This window comes from Dysidea avara, chromosome 14 (genome assembly GCF_963678975.1).
Source record: "Dysidea avara chromosome 14, odDysAvar1.4, whole genome shotgun sequence".
Classification (NCBI taxonomy): Eukaryota; Metazoa; Porifera; class Demospongiae; order Dictyoceratida; family Dysideidae; genus Dysidea; species Dysidea avara.
Genome location: NC_089285.1, coordinates 6,449,562 through 6,463,143, shown reverse-complemented (window position 1 = coordinate 6,463,143; position 13,582 = coordinate 6,449,562). Strand labels below are relative to the sequence as shown.

The 13,582-nt window shown below is 36.1% G+C and overlaps 1 long non-coding RNA gene across 1 annotated transcript; it reads right to left on the bottom strand.

The window, feature by feature from the left end:
- Nucleotides 1–7,577: 7,577 nt before the first annotated feature.
- On the bottom strand, nt 7,578–13,582 carry LOC136244486 (uncharacterized). The gene is made up of 3 exons (XR_010695342.1): nt 13,450–13,582; nt 7,740–7,824; nt 7,578–7,685 (listed from the first exon to the last, which is right to left on the bottom strand). It is a non-coding gene; the product is annotated as an uncharacterized lncRNA (long non-coding RNA).

The following is a 13,582-nucleotide window of genomic DNA, read 5'->3' as shown; positions in this document are numbered from 1 at the left end:
TTTTGGACAGATATTTTGATTTTAAAACCTGCACCATGACCAGTACCTATATATGGTATATATGAGCAATAAATCAATTTTACTTGGTTTAGTCGCCTGTGTAGAATTTCCTATTATATATCAGTTACATTTTGCTCAACAACCTGCGTGGGGATGTTGGATTATCAAGCAATATCAGACAGAAAAAGTCTTATTTCATTGGTGCAGCAAATTAAATGGTGTCAGATTACAGAGATATTCTGGATTAGATACAGGTATTGAATTAGAGAAGTTTCACAGTAATAGCTTTAAAAAATATAATAAGAACAATGCTTATATAGTATGATATGCACTAATATACTGAGTTGCTATTGCATGCATAGGGTGGTTTCAAATATTCTTCAGTGATAGATACAGTGTGCTAAACATTAGTGATACTATATATTTGCAAGTTCATATATAATCTAAATAGCAGGCACCAGCCTATTATGCTGGCATAATTTTGAGCATAATAGGTGCCTGAAAGCATCAAGCATAATGCTAGCATGATAGGCAGAATAATTGTCATACTGCAATCGAAAATGCATGTCACAGAAAAAGGTTGACTTGCAATAATAGACAGGGCCGCCCAGAGAAATTAAGGGGCCCAGGGCAAAGAGTTAAAGTGGGGCCCTTGACCCAAGTTGTAAGATGAAGACCAAAAAAAAAAAAAAAAGATCACAACCTGCTGGCAATGACAATAACTATATACCCATCACCAACCATATCTCCTTATCTATAAGCTTGCTACACTGCTCCTCTGAAGAATACTGTGACTGCTCTATTAGAGTATTTAGATCTGACTGCTCTATTAGAGTATATCGATCTTTTAAACAGGTATTCAGGGGGGCCTCCTGGGGCCCCTTTCAGGCTGGGGCCCCTTTCAGGCTGGGGCCCGGGGCAAAATGCCCCAGTTGCCCCCCCCTGTGGGCGGCCCTGATAATAGAACAGTTGATGCCACTGATATAGCATTAAATAGTTATCTCAAACCGCTGTTATTATAGTTTACAATGCAGCCAAATTCTTAATGCACAATGAGTACTTTTCACATTTAACCAGTTGTTCATAAGCCAAAGTTTATCATTATCCATTAGAAAGTAACAACACATAGGAACTGTGGCAAAAATTTTGAGCATAATAATAAGCATAATATGTAAAAATTTTAAGCACTGCAGCATAGCACAATAGGCAAAATTAAAAGCATAATAGGCTGGTGCCTAATTTAGGACTTATTTTTGACTCTACTATGTCTTGGACTCATCACATTGCTAATGTGTGCCATAAAATGTCGTATACTAGCTATCTATGTTTGCTTAGGTCTCACTGACATGTTATTGACAATAGTTTGGTGAAGATGTTATTGGAATCCCTGGTATTGTCTGATTTGTCTTACTGTGTAACAGTGTGGGGACCATCATTTTGAAGCACTCTACTGCAAAGACTTTAGAGGGTGCAGTAAGGTTGTGTTATGACCTAAGGAAATATGATCATGTGTCTGAATTTTATCATAGATTATATATTCAGTTTAAATCACTGTGTTTAATGTGCCACCAGTACTACCAAGTTAAATGTATTCCACTTGAACCACCAATTGTTTTCAGTGGAACTTCTTATATAGTACAAGGACACCAGTATAATATTATGTGACCGGATTTGCGAAAAGGGGTCTTATAGCCTTTCCAAATTTCCAAGTTTGACGAGTCATAACATATCATGCATGTGTTTAACCTATTGTCTTAAAATTACATCCATGAACAGTGCTATGTTAGTGATAGTGTAAGGTGACCATATTTCAGGTTGGTACCATACTCACAAGTTAAGTTATGGATTGCCAAGTACATGCAATTGGAAAGGCTATAAGACCCCTTTTCGCAGACCCAGTCACATATTTTGCAAACTTACCTATGTTCAGCTTGTGCTTTACTCAACATTTCTTTCATTATAAGACTATTCAATGGTGGAATGCATTACCATCATCTGTAACTGACTATTAATTCTCCATTTTATGAGTATGTGGATGTCCTTAAGCAGCACTGTGACTCACTCCTTTGATAATATTAATATGATTGTAACTATGTATGTTTTTTGTGTTATAAGTTGTTTACTTTGGTTGTCTTTGTATAATTGCTTTGTTTAGTTTTGTGTGTACTGTCTATATATTGCAATGTGTCCCTCTGGGCAAGGAAGAATGGCTGTAGCTGATTGCCTGGAGGTTAAATATATTAATCAATCAATCAATCAATAACAGAGTAAAGCGGTCACGTGACCAAAACCAAAAGCAACTGTACTATATGCCAATCTAAGGCACATTTCTTACCTAACGACTTGGTCATGTGACAGGCATTTGGATATTTTACTATATTAAAACTATGTTGATAGTGAAAGTTACAATTACACTTCAATAAATACTTTGTGACCGGATCTGCGAAAAGGGGTCTTATAGCCTTTCCAGATTCCTGGGTTTGTTTACTAATAACTCTATGCACATATGTTTGACTTATCACCTTCATATTACACCAAGCTATTGTGGTATATACTATATATGTTAGGGGTATCAGGTGACCAAATTTCAGGGTGACACCATATTCACAGGTCAAGTTATGGGTTGCCAAGTACATGTAATCGGAAAGGCTAAAAGACCCCTTTTTGCAGATCTGGTCATATAAGCTACCTGTATGAAATCACAACTTACAGCATTACAGCAATGCAGTAAAAAGAGACACCTTCGTATTGCATTGGAAACCATAGTGACTGAACAAAGCTAACTACCCCCAGACCTACTCCACACATAATAACCTGTATGTTACATATATGTATCTAACTTTTAAGGTGCAAACAAAATATGACCACTGTGTATATTGCATTTGAGACCCTTCTGTGTACTTTTATAATGAGGGGTGTAGGCTTAAGTGAATTCTTTATCAACATAAACAACTATAGCACCCCATATCATTTCTTCAAATTCCAAACTCCCAAAAGAGATGTTCTAGAATGACCACAGTATAAATAAATTAGACCAGAAACTATGATAGCTATTACCATCTCCTTGTGAACCTAGAAACATAGATAAATATTGCCAGCTGTATTTGCAATTTTATTGCTACTGTATATACATTGATAATATGTGTCAGATTCCAGGGGTTGCAGCATCAGACCTCTTAAATTTCAGCTTTATATACTTACATGTAAATCGTACTGCAGTATTCATGCTGTATCCCCTAGCTGTATGACATGCAGCTATTATAGTATTACTACTGCTACTGTATAATAATGCTGATCAGCTGATGATGAGCACTTTCTTTAACAGTAACTCACAGTGCTTACTGTTACCAAATTCAATCTCAGAAGACTCTGTGGCGGCATGCCCCCAGAACTCCATTAATAGAGCATGTTGTCATGATGTTGAGTAGGCACCAGCCTATTATGCTGACATGATTTTGAGCATAATAGGTGCCTGAAAGCATCAAACATAAGCTAGTATAATAGGCAGAATAATTGTCATACTGTAAGCAAAAATGCATGCCACAGAAAAAGGTTGACTTACAATAACGATGGCACTGATATGGCATTAAGTAGTTATTTGACATGACTGTTATTATAGTTTCACAGTATAATGTAGCCAAATTCTTAATGCACAACAAGTGCATTTCAGTTGTTCATAAGCCAAAGTTTATCATTATCCATTAGAAAGTAACAAAACATGGGAACTGTAGCAAAAAGTTTGAGCATAATTATGAGCATAATAGGCAAAATTTTTTGAGCACTGCAGCATAGCATAATAGGCAAAATTAAAAGCATAATAGGCCGGTGCCTACTAAATAGACTACAGCAGAAATTTCTGCAATTGCAAACTTTAGTCTACAAAACACAAGCAATTGTCTTCACTATAATGATTCAATAAAAGTAGAATCCAGAAAGCTTAGTCGAAATGTGTGAATTCATACAAAAACATGCAGCTAAAATTTAGTGGATCAAGAATTTGCAAAATTTACACAAATTGTACCTCGTACATAAACCCGCCATTCAGAGTATTGACCTGCATGGGCATGTAACCCATGGTAGTCAATTGATCTATCCCTAAGTATCATACCTATTTAACATGTCAAATTGTTATACAGAATCAGTACACTTTATGTATCAACTTTAAACAGAGTGTAGGACCAGGTGTCTTACAGACTTTCAGCACTTGTGCTGTAAAGCCTTAATAAATATACTAATGTCCATTTGGTTCCACATGGGGTACTTTGAGATAATAAGTCACTCTCTATATGGAGACATATACATGAAATTGAACATCCTGGCTTCCTGGCAGACTCCTGTAAGCGTTTGAACGTTAATCGGATGGCTGCAGGTTTGAGGCTGCCTAGGTCATTCCAGTCATGGATTTTTTTCTCCTATCTCCACTTTTCAAACACAACAAATTTCAACAGGCTGTAGGACCGGGTGTCCTACAGACCTTCAGCACTTGTGCTGTAAAGCCTTAATAAGAAAAATAAAGAGTATTAAAAAGTAAGCCTTCTTTCTGTACATTTTCAACTGTGCGTGGGCGGGAGACAATATACTTGCATATTTTACCACAAAAATCATTGTAACTTTGTAACAGAATAAGATATAGACTTTCTGTAAAAACCAACTTAATCTTTAGGGAAACTGCTTCAATTTGACACCAAGTGTGTGGATTTTGGATCATACAAACATGAAATAGAGACAAAACTGACAGTTTTTGAACATTAAATTGCCTGTAAAGGTCACCAAAGGTCAAATCTGAGGTGGCTCCCTAGCAAAAAATGATCTTTGTCACACACACAAACTTTTTGCCAACTTTCATGCTTTTATCCAAAAGTGCACAAAAAAGCCTTTTTTAAAAAGGCTTACAACGCTGACTACTTGTAGAATGGTATTATTATAGTGTTTTTTATTTTTGTTCACTGTGATAGTTGAACATGGAAAAATAGCCATAACTTTTGAACAGAAAGACATACAGACTTGATTCAACTGTTAAATTACTTCTTGTAGTGTGCCATTTCATTTGATACTCATAATGACCACAATTGATTTCAAAATGTCATATTAAATTTAGTAATTAATTAATGCATAAAGGTCAGAGTTGGAGGTGGCTCCACTTCTAAAAATACTTACTAGGTGAAGTTCTATAATCCTGCCAACTTTGATGTTTGTACGTAAAAACCTACAATTCACCCAAATTTGTGCACAAATCTGCACTACTAATAGAACAGTCGCTTTGTAGTGAAATACTCTAATAGAACATTCACAGATTATAATGTTTCAAGATAAATTGTAAGAAATGTTGCTAACCTAGGAGCATAATGCAAGCATAATGGGAACACTGAAGAGTATAATAGGTGAAAACTTTGGGAAATTCCTGAAAGCATTTTGGACAAAATTTTGAGTATATTTGACTCCGCCTAGGTTACTAGGTAGCTACAAATAACCTTTTGAATTCATGTTATAATCAAGAAGTTACTAAGTTCAGTCAAAATTTGTAATCTCAGATAACTAACTGTGATATTTTCAAAACAACCTTGACTTAAAATTACCGAATTTGCCAATCACAGAATTGAAGGTTAAATTAGCTATCATCCTGTGGGAACGTTCCCCCAGACCTCCTAGATAGAGCATAGCTAGTTGTATCAATCAGCTTTCACTTTACTCACTCCCAAATATATATATATATGCACACTGTTAGTACCCCTGTTGAAAATTTCACTGTCAGAATCAGTTGGACTGTTGCTGTTTCTATAATTTGTTTACAATTACTTAAGCTACCACTCTAATTAGCACTGTGTAGCTACCAGTGTATTTGTGTCAGTGTGTAGCTACCAGTGAAGGTGTAGCTAAGGGAGCACTAATGACGAATTAACATACAAGGTATAGCTAGGGAGCAACAATGACCAGTCAACATACAAGGGAGCACTAATGACCAATGCATAGGTAAGGAGTTCTAGCTAGGCCAAGTCACTATACAAACTGTACCTAGGACTAGTCATATCATGCAATGTGTCAACATGTGTGGAGCTAGAATATAAGTCAACAAACAAAGAGGAGCTAGCTATAGCTAGTCACTGTAGCTAGAAAAGTCAACATACAAACAGGACAAGTCTATGTAGCTAAATAGACCACATTAACATGCAAAGTTTAGCTAGGAAATGTCAGAGTAAATTAGAGCAAGTCAACATGTAAAAATATAAAGCTTGTGTAACTGCATTATTATTCATTATAAGTTTATTAATTAATAAACTGTACATGTGTTACACTCTGTATAGGGTCTCTATGGATGAATAAATAAATGTATAAATTAATTAGATATGCATAGGATAAGTCAGTGTAGTAAGCTCATGCTTGCTTACACACTGTTGTAAGCTAGCAGTCATCATGCTATGTACAGCTAGTTAATGAAATAATGGTAATCATTTAAAGAGTATAATATATAGATACAAGTCATTACAAGTGATAAGCAAGCGTATCATTATAAAATTCTTTGAAATTCTTAATGAAGCTGTCATAATAGTTGATGTTTGATGAACCATGTAGTATTATAGCACAATTAGCTGTGTTATAGCCAATTAATTTGTGATTAATCTGATGGACCTAAGTGTCATACCTGTAGTTGAAACAATATACTCTAATAAAGCACACACATGCAAAACACTTAAACAGTCATAATTTCTGCTTAAACGTGGATATCATTAATAATTTATTTTGTTTCTAGTTCATTTTATAATGTAGATGTGAATTTGGCTCTTGACTTACTCAGTCTCCAAAGGATGTCATGGTTCAAGTGATCATGATCGGCAAAATTCAGTGAAACTGAAGCTACCTAGAGATTTAACAGATTAAGTGTAAGCATTTTTGTAAGATGGGAATTGAGGTTAGCTCAGACATGTACCAAACAATTGTAAGGCTACATTTGTCAATTGTATGAATACTATACATGAAAAGCTCATAATTCTTGGTCTAGAGCATTTGTAGACCAGTGATTAATCTGATGCTTATTAATTTGTGAATAGTTCAATAAATTACCCCAATTGAGCAAACATAAAACACTCTAATTAAACAGTCATTATTTTCAAGTAACTTTTTTTGCTAAATATTTCACCTGTAATGAAGTCCTTGACTCAACCTCCAAGGATATCAAAGTTCATGTGGTCATGACTGATCATGAGTAGCAACATTTGGTGAAAATAGTAGCCAAAGGCGACATTTGCAAATCCAATATCATTATTATGGAAGTACTTAGTCTAGAGCATTATGCATATATATTATATTAATAACCCATTTGTACAGACATTTTAGTATATAAATTTTATGTACATCCTTCAGTTATATGTACTCTTCGGTACATACGTAGACATACAGTACATAAAAGCAGGGGAACAATGATTAACTGCATGGCTGGATAAAATCCCTGTGACAAACAACAAGTACATTTAAATATAAGCTACAATGTATTGTATTACTTCAACTGATAAACAAAAGTCTGTAAACAACATAATTATTACAATACATAATGTATTGTATCAGGATATGAGAGTAAATATCCAGCTAAAAAAAAAGTTCAACTACTCTAGTCACGTCGTCCAAGTGCATCATCACCTTCCTATCTACCAGCAATATTAGGAGACTGTTCTTGAGTCCACTGTGGTGGCCTGCAGTACACATGATAATAGCCAGGTAGCAACACAAAACGGAATGTAGCTTACATTGAAGAACACCTTTTCTACTGCAGTGAGAAATCAACTACATATCTTTTCTATCTTTTCTCTTGTTACATTCTCTCTTGCACACCTATGGGGTGGGAGTTGAAAATGATACAAAGAAATGGAGGCCACATCTAGTACAATATGTAGATGCATACACATGAATTACACATGCATGTTTATGCACTAGGCCAAAAAAATTTGGCCCTGACTGGCTTAGACAGTTTCCACTATAGCTACATTTGTGTATCAAAATATGTCACAGTACTTACATTTGAACATGCTACACACGCACACGCACATATACAAACATGCATGGAACAATATTTTGAGCTGGGATATATAAATAAATGTACGCCAGAATCATATGATCAAATGGGATCATATATATGATTTGTTGTCTGTTGTATTCCATATCCAACATGTGTCAGTGCATCATTTGTTAGCTCACAATTCCACATTTTACAATTTCACAATAGTTTTCTCATCTAGTGTTGCTGCAGTTGCAAAAGGAAAAATTCTATAATGTTGATGCTTTAACAGATATGCCTTGGTGTAGTGTCTATACCCAATGACATACTTGGCAACCTGTGCACTACTCAGGACAATTCAGAATTTAAATTCCAGCTACCAGAAATCATTGCTAGAGTGTAAAGAAAGCATTACTGATCATTTTCATCTGGGAAGCCTACCAGTGAATTATTTTAGCACTAAGTCAATCAGAAATCCACTATTACTGGCAGTGACCAGAGCTGCACAAGCAATGCACTATTTAGATGGCACAATAATTACCTTGAACTTCACCCATGGTGATTATTGTGCCATTCCTCATGTCTTTAAAAAAAATAGCCAGATACCTGCATTTGTACAATAACCTATGTATACTTAGAGCAACTACCTATTGAAAGAAACAAACTAATCAAGCTTCTGCTAGCACATTGCTTATTTACTTGTTTATGCCACTAAACACAAATAATACTAAACACAGAATTATAAATAAGATGCACTCTCCTGTCTTACTTCCAGTAGCCCACATCTGTACTTTCTGGTGGTCTGGCAATGACGATTAATGTTTATTGAGTAACACAATCAACTATTGACCTACCCAGGCTGAGAAAGGTCAATAGAAACATTGAAAACCACGATCACATAATCAGGAGCAGCATGCATTGTTTAGAAAAATCATGTCCATAATTTCTGCAAGAATAGAAGCTGCCAAACAAATCAACTCACTACGATAATAGTTGTGCCTCATACGCATAGTTACTAACCTATGTAACACAACAGTTTAACTTCTAAATTAAAAATACAGCAACTGGAATTTGCTAATTCCAAATACCTTAATTCTACGTAAGAATCTTCAAGTTTTGATTAATAAGATTATGGATGGCGAGAAGATACACGGACCAACTACTCTATTAGATAAGTATGCATTCCAATTCTTGATACAAGCATCGACCAATAATAATGCACCTCCTCTAAAATTTAGTCAAAATGCTTCAACGAAGCATCAGAAAAAACTTGGTGCTTTTATCCGTGTAATAAATATTTCTGATGCTAAGTGACATCACTAAAACAACCACAGGAGGTAGGACCTGCATAGTATGGCTTGTATATTACTATCAGTCGCAGTATAAAAACAGCCAACAATGAAATTCACTAGGGCTCAGTGGGTATTTAACATGCTTCACATAAAGTTTATGGCCGTGTACTTTGTTTTGTAGGAGCCTATGTAGTCTGGTGCCATCTGCCACTTTGCAAAAAGTAAGGGTCTGGAGAAATACAGATCCCAAATGACTCTTAAAGCCAATTAGCAATGTAACCAGCACTTACATACACTGCCTAATTAAATTCCTTTTGAAATGATATGGGATCTGTAGACCTTTACTTTTGCGAAGGAGTGGGCAGCGCTAGACTAGGAGAAATGGTGAAAAATACTTTGTGTGTCTAACAGGGGCTCATTCAAAACAAAGATCTACCAAGCCCTAGTAAACTCCATCGTTTGTTGGTTTTGTATTACAGCTACAGTGGAACCTGTTAATCAGGACACTTGAAAATGAGGACACTTGTATAATCTGGATGGTCCCAAAATGTCCGTTAGCATGCAATCTGACCTGGAAAATCAGGACACCTTAATAATCAGAACACTTTTGTTTGGTCCCAAGGTGTCCTTAATACACAGGTTTTGCTGTATTGAGACTCACATGACACAAAATGCAATTAAAGTGAGCTGCATACCACATATCCCACTTCTTCTGGTAAACAACTGTTGGAATTTATCAAAAACACTGGCTCTTTAATTAGCATATGCACTAATAACCAATACTGCATACCTTCATCTCAGTACACACTAACAAAGTAGAGAATGGTTACAAACTCCATGCGCTATGATGTGGTTGTATTTCTGAGGTTAGGCAGGGACCTACTTCAAATGGACACTATAATGAGGTGGTCTTATTAATGAGGTCATGAAGTACACCTCAGCTATGTTCGAGAGCTACTTGACATGGACACTATAATGAGGTGATCTTATTAATGAGGTAATGGTTCCCCAGGTCTTGTTTGGAACCTAGGCACTATAATGAGGTGGCCTTTATGAGGCCAAGAAATATGTTCATACAATTAAGTAATGCCACCATAAAAAGGTGATCACTAGTAGGTTTCACCGTTCACTGTTACACAAACATTAACAGCACCAATGCACACACACACACACACTTGATCACAATAACCTCTGCATTACATTGGAGCAGTGACAACGTATCTGATATTCATCAGATGATATACAATTATCTTGGTGGCTATGTTGCAGTGATAACTGGGATATTGACATCATTGATACGAGCTATAGTGTACACGCACATTTAGATTCCTGCAAAAAATCAAGAAACCTCACTAATAAGGATACCCTGACACTTGTAGTGAATGGTTTTAATTATATTATTGTATGCATGCACAAGCACACACGCCTCACTAACAGTACCCACCAGGAGACCACACTAATAGTAATAAGGCCACTTCGGTAATCAAAACACACTGATCCTTTGTATAATTTTTTTTAATATGATTGTATACAGATAAACTATAGACTGTTTAAACCAAGACAATGTACCTCTCTAATAAGTGACCATCATAATTATACACAATTCTTGCACTTGCAATTGCTGCTGAAGGCAGGCACAAGTTGTTTACAGTTGGGGCAAAATGATATACATAGCACAAAGGGTTGACCAGCGACAGTATTCTTAAATTAAATTTCTGAAAACCCTCCCCTACACTGTCAACACTTTCACATGGCAAGTACCAGCCTGGTGTCATATTGTCTAGTGATTATGCAACAATACCACACTGCTCTTCTATATATGGTCACTTTGTACTGTAGAAGTACTATCCTGTAGGATTGCTTATACAAATACTTCTAGTTAAAACAGCTTCAAGTCAATACAAAAATAAATTGTCTTTGTTGTGCTCATCTCATCAGAGGTATAGTTTTGTTGATCTTGCCTCCACTACTTTGCAAGGAATGCGTTCTCATCCTTGATAATTATTAGAATAAAAATCTTGTCTTACTACCAAAATGCCTTCAATAGCTTATAAGGATGTCCCCTTGCTTCTTGTGAAGGAAGAATTTGTCTATACCTTTGGTGGCTACACCACACTATCAAGGCACTGATTACTTTTAGCATTACACTATTTTGATATTGATATATAATCAGGTTACCAGTTTTTCAAATGTGACCCAGTCTGGGAAACCAGTCGTATCACCCATGTCAGCAGATTTGATTCTTCACCCAAGCTGCATGAATAAGCTATCTAATTTCATAATCAAAATCATTTAGACTTGAGTGGTTTTGCTGGCTGCTTTTCCCAAGCTCAGTGGCGATCTGTATGTGTGGTGTGTCTTGCCCTCCTTCTGGGCCCCCGCCTCCCTCCCCTTTTAGAGCTTGCATGATACAGTCAACCTCAGTTCAAAAACTATCTAAATTGGTGTAAAGGAAGGAGAATTCGTGTAAAACATGTGAAAATTTGGTACACACAGCTTCAGGCGAGCTACAACACACTAACTGCTTAAAACCAGCATTTCTCAATACTTTTAATAGACAATAAGACCGGTTTTCCCAGACTGGGTCACAAACGTATTGTTGTACGCACATACACAGACCCCTGGAATCAGGACACCTCACTAATAAGACAACTTTGGTAATCAAAACACATTGATTTTTTGTACAAATAGACTTAAACAAGACAATGCACCTCTCTAGTAAGTGACCATCATATTATACAGAACTTTGACAATTCTTGCAGTTGCTGCTGAAGGCAGGCACATGTTGTTTACAGTTGGAGAAAAACAGTATAGCACAAAAGGTTGACCAGTGACAGTTAAATTAAATTTCTGAAACTCCTCCCCTACTACACTGTCAACACTTTCACATGACAAGCACCTGATATGTAACAGTTGATGCACAATTCTGTACTGCTATATGATCACTTGTAAAGTGTATGAAAGGTGAAGGGCTTGTACTGTATAGCCTAAATATTCGAGGGGCAAATATTTCGAGGTTGAGCAATGTTGCTAAAAATAAAATTTTTGTGGATTTGCGAACACTTCCAAAATGTATTAGACTATATGGAGGTCTAAATATTTTGAGGGTAAAATTTTCGCTGATAACACCCAAAACCACAAAATCAGCAACCTTGAAATATTTAGGCTATACAGTATAAGTTCTGATCCTATATGATTGTTTAGAGACAGCTTCAAAAATAAATTATTTTTGCTGTGCTCTTACTGATATTTCCTCCACTACTCTATGCAAGGAAGTGCATATAGCTATTAATATTCTTTGAGAATAAAAATATTGTCTCACTACCAAAATGCCTTAAATAGCTTAAGGATGTCTCCTTGCTTCTTGTAAAAATTTGTCTATACTCTTGGTGGCTACACCACACTATCAAAGCATTCATTACTTTTAGCATTCCACTATAATTGATATTCAATGCCTCACATGTAGTAATTATTGTACTGATGCAATAAATGACCTCACCTAGCCAGTACCTCTGCTATTAAAGACACCTCACTAATAACAAAAGTGAATAATAAAAGAGAGAGTATCTAACTTCAGTACTGATATCAAAATGAGAACTTCAAGTCTTTACTGGTTATTATAGTAAACCCATACATTTTACGATTAAAGTGTTGATGGAGTAAGTTAACACTCAGTAGTGAAACTCAAAGTAGCTAGCTACTTTGACAGATCAAAGACTTCTCTTATAAATTAGAGGGAAGCCTATAGACTTGATGCCTTAGGCTATACTGAAGTTAGACACTCTCCTCTTTTATTATTCACTCCTACTAATAAATATAATCAGGACATCAGTTTTTCAATTGTGTTATAGCACACACACATACAGACCCCTGAAATCTGGACACCTCACTAATAAGGTCAATTTGGTTAAACACACTGATCTTTCATGTAAGCAAGACAATGCACCTCTCTAATAAGTGACTATCATATGCAGAACTTTGACAATTCTTGCACTTGCTGCTAAAGACAGGCACAATTGCTCACAGTTGGAGTAAAACAATATAGCACAGAGGGTTGAGATTAGGGTTCAGGTTGGAAACACCTAGAGTTCCCAGTGCCATCAGTCCCAATGGAGGAATTTTGGCTTCCCGTGTGTTCATTGGAAGTGTTAACATGTAATTTATTGGTACCTTCTTGTTGTAGAGCATGTGGTTCAGTGGTTGTTGATCGTTGTGTAGGACCTTTGGATGGTGAGGTCAGGTCAACAGGTTGAGCAGGAATGGCAGGCGGCACTCTTCCAGGTGAGTCCTTGTTGACTGGCTG